This window comes from Parasteatoda tepidariorum, chromosome 8 (assembly GCF_043381705.1).
Source record: "Parasteatoda tepidariorum isolate YZ-2023 chromosome 8, CAS_Ptep_4.0, whole genome shotgun sequence".
In the NCBI taxonomy this organism is placed as follows: Eukaryota; Metazoa; Arthropoda; class Arachnida; order Araneae; family Theridiidae; genus Parasteatoda; species Parasteatoda tepidariorum.
The window spans coordinates 27,016,091-27,027,823 of NC_092211.1; the positions used below are offsets into that span (position 1 = coordinate 27,016,091).

General features: G+C 29.6%; 1 long non-coding RNA gene across 1 annotated transcript in view; it reads left to right on the forward strand.

The window, feature by feature from the left end:
- Positions 1–7,791: 7,791 nt before the first annotated feature.
- The window catches only part of LOC107450439 (uncharacterized), a 10,670-nt gene continuing 6,728 nt past the window's right edge, over positions 7,792–11,733 (forward strand). The window contains exons 1-2 of the long non-coding RNA XR_011637527.1: positions 7,792–7,923; positions 11,045–11,326. This is a non-coding gene — a long non-coding RNA (uncharacterized lncRNA). The remainder of the gene's footprint in view (positions 7,924–11,044; positions 11,327–11,733) is intronic.

An 11,733-nucleotide genomic window follows, 5' to 3' on the forward strand; every position in this document is an offset into this window, starting at 1 on the left:
TTTTTTTTAAATAAGCAATTTTTTGGTATTTATTTTAATTTTTCGTTACTATTTTATTTGTAGTTAACGAATGTTTCAAAAATTCAGATTTATAAAAATTTAATTCTCGCAAATAAATATGTGTGTATATGCTACCACCTCAGGAAAAGAAAAAAAAAACATTAACTTTTTTCACATTTTTTTTTATTTCAATTCAATTTTAGTGACTTTTTTGTATTAATACTTTCAGAACACAAAAAAATACTGAATTACTGATATACATTCCTTTAAAACGAAGTCCATAAAAAGTTAATATCAGTAATAACATGAAAAATACCTAGTGCCTTCAGTTAAAATACGAGTATGCAACTTCTTTTAAGACATGAGAGAATTGGCGAGTTTCTAGTCTTCAAGAATTGTAGCAGGATTCGAAGATACTAAAATACGCCAATGCCAATCTCATTGTGTAACCCCTAAGCTTTCTCGGAGTTCTTCCTCCCTCTCTGCGCCTGAACATCATTAGTAACAGGTGTGTTCTCAGGGGGGGGACTGTTTTGAGTAGTACACTGGGTTATCTTTTGGGCCAGAGAGGACATCCCCGGCAGAAACTAGACGCCCAAATTAACATGACCAACGGTATCTCACCCATTGCGGTGGTCCTGAAAGAGTGGATACCACCTCTGGAGAACGCACTAGGTCTGCTCATCGGGAAGACCGATTGTGCAGCTCATTGGAAAATAGTTTCTTTGCGAAATCGTCCCCTCTTCAGAGGATCAAAATTGTGATGGCATGTCTTCGGATCATCCTCAGGGATGTTTCCCAGACAGTCGCCAATAGCCCATTGTGCAGCTCTAGTGTGACGTAAATTAACAACCAACCAACCAAATCTTTGCGAAATCAAAGCTTTTTTATTACTAGCTTATGAAATATTAAATTTTAAGCTTAAAAATGTAACATGTACAATATTACTCAAAATATAATATGTATGTATTTAAAATATGCAAAAATTTCAGGCATACAATTTTTTATGTTGCAGATGCATTTTGGAAAAATCATACCAATCTTGGTAGTTGTGTTCAGTTTGTTTATTCTGTGCACTGAATCAGCGAATAATGAATCGAGTCACGGAAAAGAGTCAACGTGGGCTCTAATTAAAAGAATGATACAGGACATAGTTAACATAGGTGCATCTGGAATGAAAATACCTTTTTGGGGTGTTTATACCATCGTAACTACTCTGCTAAGTACATTTGGACTTTCAATTGTTTAAATCGAGCATATTAAACATTGCTACTGTGTAATTTGTTGAAAAATTTGATAAAATGATTATTCTACAATGCAGTTTTCTTATTTATTTGAATAATGCCTTTTTTTATAATCTTTAGACGCTATTTTATTGGAAGTTTTGCTTTGTAAAAACAGGCTTTGTTATTAAGAAAGCGAAATTAAAATAACTGAATAGTATTAGGAACCAAAAGGAGTACGATAGCAAGCGAATAACTCTGTAGAAAATAATTTTTTGTTGTAGGGGAGTGTCGGGTATCCCCGCCCACTGTCAATTTCACATGTATAAAATATTTTTTCAAGTCAATGGGTCATCAGACATTAATTGTTATATTAAAAAAAGATTATTTTCAAAGTTTCAAGTACTTATGCAGTTGGTAACATGGTAAACAATAGCTTTGAAAATATGTTGAATACAGTAGTCCTGAAATTAAGAAAAATTGGTTGAATGTTTCGATTAAAAATCATTTTAATACTATTACCAATAAAACTGGTTTTGATATTTTCATTTACACCTGAAAAAATAGTCAAAAAACATAATTTTTGTAACTGGCCGGGGCTACCCGACACATTTTGAAAATATGCTGAAAAAAAAAAACGTTTTTTTAAATTTCTATGTTTTTAAGTTAAATTATTCTTTTTTTCGGTTTATTCTTTTTGAATTATTTAATTAGATGATAAAACATTAGAAACATACAAAAATATTGATTATTACTCAATACTATACAGAAATATAAGCAATACTCCTTAAGTGGGTCCGACTCTCCCCTACTTTTAAAAATACTTGACCTTGCCTGATTCGGGGGTGAGGATTGAAATTCAGAAATAAATTAGTTTTGCTCCAAAAGCTGCAGTTTTATTTTTAGATGTCATTTTTAGTATCTATATTTTTTGTCAAAATATACAAGCTTAAAAACGTTATATGTAACAGGGGATAACGTGAAGGTTGCGGCAAACTTCTAGGGAAGTTACGGTACATCATCAGAATTAAAATTGTATAAGACCTCATGTAAGAACATGTCGTCATACGCCGCTAGGGATTCATGCCTATGATAATCTGTTCAGAAGCATATGAAGAAAAAGTTCATAATCTGGAATTCTATGCATAGGTTCCTATGCGATTTTAAATCTGAGGATGTGTAGACTCAACGAGAAATTTGTAGCAATTTTTATGCCGCCTCCTGTCCTACATACATTTTTAAACTGACATATTTCGACAAAAGATGGACTAAAAATGTCGTTTAAAAAGATTGTAGCTTGAAGAGAGAAACCGACTACAGATTTGAAATCAGCGATAAGAAAGTATCTAAGATCTGTTAAATATTTCAAGCAATGGAAAAAAAAGTGTTCCCCTGTGTAATCTTTAAACAGTTATGTATCTTTAAAGAATATGTTCACAAATATCCGAATATATTGTACATATTATCATATTATATAAAAAGTGAAAAAGAAATTTTTTTTGGAAGTTTCAAATGCAATAACAGGAATGCCAACTGCTTTGCTTCTGTAAAAGTTACAGTAAATTAGTAGCGAATTAAATAGTTAAACTTGCACAATAAGGATAATTACATCCACTCTTCTGAGTTGCAGCTACGAGATAACTCTAATAAATTTGCATATCATATGATACTTTGTATTTTCGATACGTAGTGGCAGAAAAATCACTTAAAATGTCTAAAAATAACTAAATAAACTAAAATAATTAAATAAACTAAATGAACTAAAATAACGAAATGGACTGAATAAACTAAAATAATTAAACGGACTAAATAACTAAAAAGTCTAAATAAACTAAAAATAACTTAAATTCCGGTTACCATCAGAAAATATTTTTTTACGAAGCGCAGTAAGGTGTCATCCCTGAAATAATGTAGTTTTCTTCGACAATAAATCCCTTCAAAAGAAAGCTACCTGGCTAACACCACAACCGAAGCGCGACATTTACAGTGACACATTTATAAAGTTACGTCGCACCTACCTTCTTAAAAATTCACGGTAAAACGTACCGGCAGTCAGGTACTTTTTACCGTAAAATCAATTTTTACTGTAAAGTTTTATGGTACGAAAGAAATTTGATATACAGCATAGTTAACAGCAAATATTTACTTAATCACTGTAATTCAGTAAATATATTACTGAAAAATTTACGGGATAAAATTTTACAGTAAAAGGTACTGACAACTTAAGTGCCGATATTTTTCACAGTAATTTTTCAGGAATTTTTTTCAGTGCATGCGTCATATCGATAGGTCATCAATAAGAAAAAAAATATCAATGTCCACCAGTGGTTACATTACCTTGTGAAATCCCCATAACATTAATAAGACGAAACAGAAGCAAAAGTGACTTTTTAACTGTTTAAAAGTGTCTTTAAAGTGATTAAATAATTAATACTATAAGTGATTAATAAATAGTCATCGTGACTATAATGTTATATCACAGGATCAAATTATTCAGTTAATATTGAGGATCCTTTTTCACTTACTGCATGGGGTTCGTATTTGCTATCGTGCGTGAATGCGATGCGATTCGCGCATGATAGCGCATGCAGCGCTTATACCATATGATTCAAATTGGAACAGCATTAAGATAACAAACAATTTAAGTGTTTTTTATGGTTAAGTATAAGGTTTTAACGGTGTACTGTTTCTAATTATATTTCTTTCTTCGAACTATTTTATAAAAACAAAAAAAAGTATTCTGAAGCTACTTTACATTTCGCAACCTAAATTTTACAATAATCATTGAAAAAAGTATTTTTTTCGGTTCAAGTGTTTTGTTGTTGATAATACAGACTATAATAGTTTTCATATAAAAAATAGTGCGTGGAGTCCCTCCGCGCGGAAGAAGTGAAACTTCGTAATGCGGAAATGAAAATGGGAAGGGGTAGAAATTGATTTTTAGAGAAATCATATTGTTTCTTTAAGACAAACTTTATTAACATTGCTTACAATTCGCAATTGATCGCATTTTTTAATTATCATTTTCGAGTGGAGAAATATCCAAATCTATAACATTTACAATGGGATTATGATAACTAAAGTAAGATACGAAATGTTTGAGTTCTATTTTTTCAATATTTCTTGCAAAAACTGCATCAATGGTAGTTCCCCCTTTGGTTGTTGGATCATTCCTACCATTTATCATTTCCAATCTAAATTTGTCATTAAAGAAGGTTAATAATGTTTCAGCTGCAGGTAACGATAAATTCACATTAAAATCTCCTGCAAGGATCACAGGCCGCTCACAATAATCAATTTCTTCACCAGTAACGTCTGTCAGAGCTTGTGAACCTGCAGTGGATAGTGATAAAGATTTTGCAATAAATAATCTAATGTCCCTCATGGCTACATTTGGTGAAATATAAATGGCACTTAGAAAAGAGAAAACCTAACAATCAATTGATATTCACAAGAGACGTACCTTGACATAACCTTAAATCCGTCGCATTGTCCGTGGGATTGTTTTCACTCATTTTTTACAATTGTTATCCACTAAATTTGAAAATAAAAAATACTACCCTATTAAATTATATGTGTATCAAAACAAACTAAAAAAATATTTATAGAAAAACAATTCGCGATCGCAACGCTCGAGTACGCCGTCTAGCGGGAGCCTGTAAATATCGGACATTAATTTATCACGTTTTCATTTAGTTCCATCAAAGTCATTGACTGAATCAGACGCCATTTTTTAGCAGCAAATAAGAAACAAAATTTCCCTAAGGAAAAGGCCGAAGAACTTGAAAAAAATCTCCAGAATATTAGTAAATCTTTCAGGAACAGAACACGCCAAACATTTGAAGAAAAATTCCTCAATAATTTTTAATTTCTATTATCAACAAACTTGCAACTGATGACTTCCGATTTCGGATACTGTTACAGATGTGTGTATTAAGGTAAAATGCATTTCTTCTGTCTTCAATTCATTACGAATTAAAGTGAAGTCAACATTGCTTTCGTCATTCCAGTGAATAAATATGAATTCAGAACATACAGAATTGTAATAGTTATAGCATATTCTTCTTCGTTATAGAATAGTATATATTTCTGTATCCATATAATTCGGAAAACAACAATAAAAAATTATCCAAGTTACTTGAAATAGTGCCATTTGTGCTGATTCTTAATTAATTTAAATCGTTTTCTTGGTAAGTTTTTTTTAATTTTGAAAGAATAAGTTCAACTAGAATTCAGCTATTCTGTTTTTAGCTACATATTCAAATTCATATCAATTATAAAATTTTGCTGTGTAGTATGTTATCTAAAAGTAATGAAGGTATAAACTATGTATCTATTATTTGAGAATAAAGTTTTCAAACAAGGAACTTATCATTTTGGAATTCTCCGGGAATCATAAATCAGGTAAGTGCAATGATTTTTACAATAAAAAATTTGCTTGTAAATATTTTTTTTTCATTTGATGATGGTTCTCTACAGAATGGTTTTTTACGTCTGATTAAGAACTATAAGAATAATAAAAAAAGAAACAATATGAAAGTTTTTATTTCAATGTAAAGAATTCTTAAAATCTTTTTTTTATCCTAAGAATTCTTTATTTTCCGTTTTTTAGTTTATAATTTTTTGATAAAAATTGTTCTCAAAATACTTTTTTTGAAAAATTAAATGGTATAACATTATGTGTTTATGTATACTTCTTGTATATTCCAATGTTTGAAGTAATATGATTCAGAAAAGTATGGAATAAAAATTCGGTACTTACGTATTAACGCCACCGCCGCTACAGATTTGGCGGTTTTTAAGTGCCGCCAATCTACACTTAAAATTTTTGCGACAATTCATAAAATAAAACACTTTATTTAAAATCAAAATAGTCAATCGGATTTCGGTGGAAAATGAGCCGATATAGAGTTTAGCATAGATTCAAAACAATCATATCGCCATATGAACTCTGATAAATAAGATTCCAAATGAAATAACATTTCCAAAACGTACGTTTACCAAGATAAAGTTTTATGTTGTGGGAATTGGTACATTTTCGTTTTTTCGGTAAAATATTTCCCTCCTGAAAAAATAAAATTGCATCTTGTTTTGTTTTTGGCAAATCCCAAAGACGAATTTTCGTAGCACTAAAAATGGCGACAAAAAAGAATTGTTTTTTTGTTTTTGTTTCGTCAGCATTCTTTATTTTACGTTTCTTAGTTTCTAAATAATGATTTTTATTGAAACTTGAAATTTTTTGATAAAAATTGTTGTCAAAAAACTTTGTTTACAAAATTAAATTTCATAAAATTATGAGGCTTATGTATACTTTTTGTTCATTTTAATTTTTGAAGTAATATGATTCTTAAAACTATAGAATGTAAAGTTTAAATGGGCCTTTCATGTTATATCATTAAATTTAGTAATACTATTTCTCGGGCATTAGGTTTTAACTCTTATAAGAATATACATATTTTTTTCTGTTAATGTACAAATATTTTTCCGATGTGTTTTGGATATTCCTTCTCTAATAAAAAGAGATACCATTTTGTTTTCGTTTGCATAAGAAAGAATATCAAGCATTTTTTTTTTTAAATTTAATTAGCCACAATAAAGAAGGAACGTTCCAATGCTACGTGCTACATTAACGACATCTCTAGAGTAACTGAATGACTGTTTATATAGAAATCGCAGGTATTAGTCTCATACAACAACGCCCCCTATAGTTCGTTGCGATCGCGAATACTTTTAATGACTTTTATTATTTTTATGCTAGTGAGAACCAAAACAATATGGAAATGAATGAGGGAAAACTGGATCCTACCACGTGATTTCCCGGCCAATAAAAATGTAGCGTTAAATGTTTAACGCAACCTTGTTGGAAGTCGCATAAGAAGTATCACTTCAAAAACCCTTTGCGTTAATTGATGGCGTTGCGTAGTAACAATAATATCCTCATCTCAGAGAAAGAAAAAAAAACAACTTAGCGTTATGTGATGGCTTACCGTAGTAGCGATAATTTTCATCTAAGCAAATGAAAACTATGCGTTATCTGTGTAGTGCCGTAGTAGCGGTCATTTTCATCTAAAGAAATTAAAAATAGGTGTTATATCTGTAGTACCGATAATTTTCATCTAAAAAACTTAAAACTAAGTGTTACATGTGTAGTACCGTAGTAGCTATAATTTTCATCCAAAAAAAGGGAAACTAGGTGCTATATGTGTAATGCCGTTGTAGCGATAATTTTCATCTAAAAAATGAAAAGTAGGTGTTACATGTGTAGTCCTCGTAGTAACGATAATTTTCATCTAAAAAATACAATACAGAAGAAGAAAACTTTGCGTTAATTGATAGTGTAGCTAGTGCTGAATGCGACCCAAATAGATACCTAAGTATAAAGTTAACAGCTATATTTTAAAATTTTGCTGAATCAGTTTAAATTATTCGTAAAAATGCGTAAATAATTCATAAATGATGAATAGTATTGTTTTTAAAAATGTGCGTACTACTGACGTGACAGAGCAAATTCAAACTCTTATAGAAAGTCATCATCTTTTATCATTCAAAATATTATCTTCTAAAAATCTTTGCACGTTTAAAATTGACAAATAGAGATTGAGTAGATATTAAAACTTCTAAAGAATGAAGACGCATTTAGGAGAGAATTCAATGAATGTAAAAGAATTATCTAATTTACTCTCTTACTTAAAAAGCAAGGGTAAGTGTAAAGCAAAATTTTTCCTCTTCTATTAATTTCAATATCGTATAAAACAATTTTTTGCAACTTCAGATATCTTTTGCTTAATTTTGTTATTGATTAATGAGTATATTGATTAATTAAATTGTTCAGTGAGTAAAATGTATGTAGTTATATTACAAAAGTGCATAAAAAATGATGTCGCGTTTAGACAGCAAAATCATATAAAAATAATATCAATATTGATTATTGGAAATTAATTGGTTTAGAATCACAAAAAAATGATTGATAAGTCCTAAAATGGGTTGCAAGTACAGATATCATGTCAAAAAAAATTCGATGCATTGAAAATACAATTTTTTAGGCATATTTATCCATTCAGAATGCTTGAAAATACAATTTTTCAGGCATAGTTATCCATTCAGAATGCTTGAAAATACAATTTTTTAGGCATATTTATTCATTCAGAATGCTTGAAAATACAATTTTTCAGGCATAGTTATCCATTCAGAATGCTTGAAAATACAATTTTTTAGGCATATTTATCCATTCAGAATGCAAGTTAGAAAAAGAAATTCTTACATATCTTTCTTAAGACGTAAAAATTATCTTAATATATTACAAGCATAACTAATAAAATGACCAAGTTAGGCATAATCATAATGAAATTTGTATTTACAGCAATTTATCTTTACCTCAGTTTACTTTCTAAAGAATAAATTAAAAATTTAAAAAGAAATAAGACTATTGAATACAGTTGTTTTCTTTGCTGTAAATCCTTTAACAAATTAAAAGGCAATAAATCTGTCTTCATTATGCATTGCTTAAACTTTGAAAAAAAAAAGTGTGTGAATTAATTACGCCCAACAAAGGTGAAATATTTTTTTGTTTGTTTTTCTTACCCTGTTATTTATATCCATTTCTGTCTGTACTTTTAGTAACGTTAAAATAAAAATTAGTTACTGTGTTGTTTATTACAAACGTTTAAGCATTTCAGTCAAAAAAATATTAGTTCCGGTAACTGCATTGGCACAAGTCTCATCAGGTTATTGTTATTTTTTTAATCTTTGTAATGTGTAATTCAAATGAAGTTTTTCTCATTATCAAGTGTATCAATAATTTTTTTTTATTTTTAAAGTTTCTTTCCGTTTTCTAACAGCAAAACTTTGAGCGAAAAACGAATCCTTCATCCACTTAAAAGTTGTTCTACTTAAAGCTCCACAATTATTATTGTAACTCTTTGACCAACGATGGATCATTTATTCAAGTGTAACTGTCATTCATAAAAATTTGATGGATTAACTGAAATTAATATGGATTAATTGATATTAATTCCCCAAAAACGTAGAAAAATTTCAAGAAGGTATTTGTTTTCATAGCATGGAAGTTTTGAAAACGTATTTACGGTGAGTCAACTTTCTCTCTTATACAATTTCCAAAAAAGAAAAAAAAAACATATTTGTCATTAGATCATACTTCATGAGATTTTTCTTACCGCAAAATGTTTAAAAACTGTTATAAAAGAGTGTATTTGTCATTTGATTATCTTCTAGTAGGACGGTCTTATTCTTTAGCATACGACAACTATTGAAAAATCAGAGATTTATGTGACTTCTGTTGTTAATCAATTTAGGGAACACTTTAAAAAAATATGTGCCATTTTATCATTTTTGCATGTCTGTCTTCATTATGCATTGCTTAAATAATATTTAAATTATATATTTTCCATTTGATTATGGCTAAAATAGCTCGTTTTTAATTCAAAATTCGAAAACAAATTAAAAAAGCTAACACACTTGCCATTTGATCGTTTTTCATATAACTGTTCTTATTTAGCAATATTTAAATAATCATTAAATAATGTATTTGACATTTGATTATCTCTTAAATGCTTCTTTTTGTTATTCAAAAATTTGAAAACTACTAAAAAGTTAACATATTTGTCATTTGGTCGTTTTTCATACGACTGTTCTCATTATGGAATATTAAAATAACCCTTAAATAATGTATTTGACATTAGATTACTTCTTGATAATTATTTCTTAAATGGCTATTTTCGGTCTTCAAAATTTAAAAACTACTAAAGAGTTAACATATTTGCTCTTTTATCTTTTTTCATACGACTGATCTCATTTTGCAACATTTAAGCAATCCCTAAATAATGATTTGACATTTGATTATCTCTTAAATGACTCTCGTTATTCCAAGTTAGAAAACTACAAAAATTTAACATAATCGTTAGTTCTATAATTCACAAAGCGATCATAGTTAACATTTGATCTTTTTTCATATGACTGTTGTTGTTGTTGACGAATACCTGCTTAGGCGGAGGGGGTGCGAATGCTCTTGTTTTCCAGTGGCGCCATCTATGACCAAGAATTGTATGACTGTTCTTATTTTACAATATTTAAATAACCATTAAACAAATAAACAATATTAATTTTCTAAATAACTATTTTTAAATTACCACGTACTTGACATTTGATTACCTCTTAAATGGTTCTTTTTGTTATTCAGAATTTGAAAACTACCGAAAAGTTGTATATTTGCCATTTGATTGTTTTTCATATGACTGTTCTCATTTTCTAATGTTTAAAAAACCAGCAAATAATACATTTCCCACTTGATTATCTCTTAAATTTTTCCTTTTATTATTCAAATTTCAGAAACCAGTAAACGAATTCTTTTTGTTATTCAAAATTCGAAAACTACCAAAAAGTTAACATACTTGCCATTTGATTGTTTTTCATATGACTGTTCTCATTTTCTAATGTTTAAAAAACCAGCAAATAATACATTTCCCACTTGATTATCTCTTAAATTTTTCCTTTTATTATTCAAATTTCAGAAACCATTAAACGAATTCTTTTTGTTATTCAAAATTTGAAAACTACCAAAAAGTTAACATACTTGCCATTTGATTGCTTTTCATATGACTGTTCTCATTTTGTATTGTTTGAAAAAACAGCAAATAAAATATTTCCCCATTTGATTATCTCTTAAATTTTTCCTCTTATTATTCAAATTTCAGAAACTATTAAAAATTTACATATTTGCCATTTGATCGTATTCTGTATAACTGCTATATGCAACACTGAAAGACTTAAAATCTAAACATACTTTCTTAATTCTTTTTTTCCAGATGCGTTTTATTACCATCATTTTAGCCTTGGTAATATTTTGTACTTTGCTTTCTCTGCACGCGGAAGCTGCCAACAGTGAAACAGGTTTAATTCGCCTCAAAAGAGAATCAGCATGGCTTGCAGTGGGACGAACTATGCAAGATCTATTGCAGATATTTTTGACGTTACTTGTGTACATACCACTGACACTTCTTTTTAATTTCGTTGAGAGACGATTTGATCCCGTTGGAATTTTTGCTTTATGAAATAATCATAAATCCATTATAATGTGACTTCGAAATGTAAGTTCTATTTATTCTTGTAATATTTTTGAAATGCCATTCTAAAGTTAAAAGAAAACGGGAGGGGTGACAATGTAAACTTTAATAACAATTATGATTGTGTTTATTGTAATTAGAGAACAAATAATTTCCTTGTAATTTTTACCTTTTCAGCCTAGAGAAAAACGGATAAAAGTGGCCTGATAATTGATTTATATATTTTTTGTGAGAGCCGACCAGGTGGCCGAGTGGTTAGCATGTCTGACTGCGGAGCCATTGGTCGCGGGTTCGAATCCTGCTCAGGACATGGATGTATCTTTTTCTCTCTGTGTTCTATGTCCTTTCCTCTTTGTGTGAATGTGACCCGCCCTATAATCGGGTTTGTGGTTGTGTGACGTGGCCTGCGCTGCTCTGCCGCTGTGGCTTCG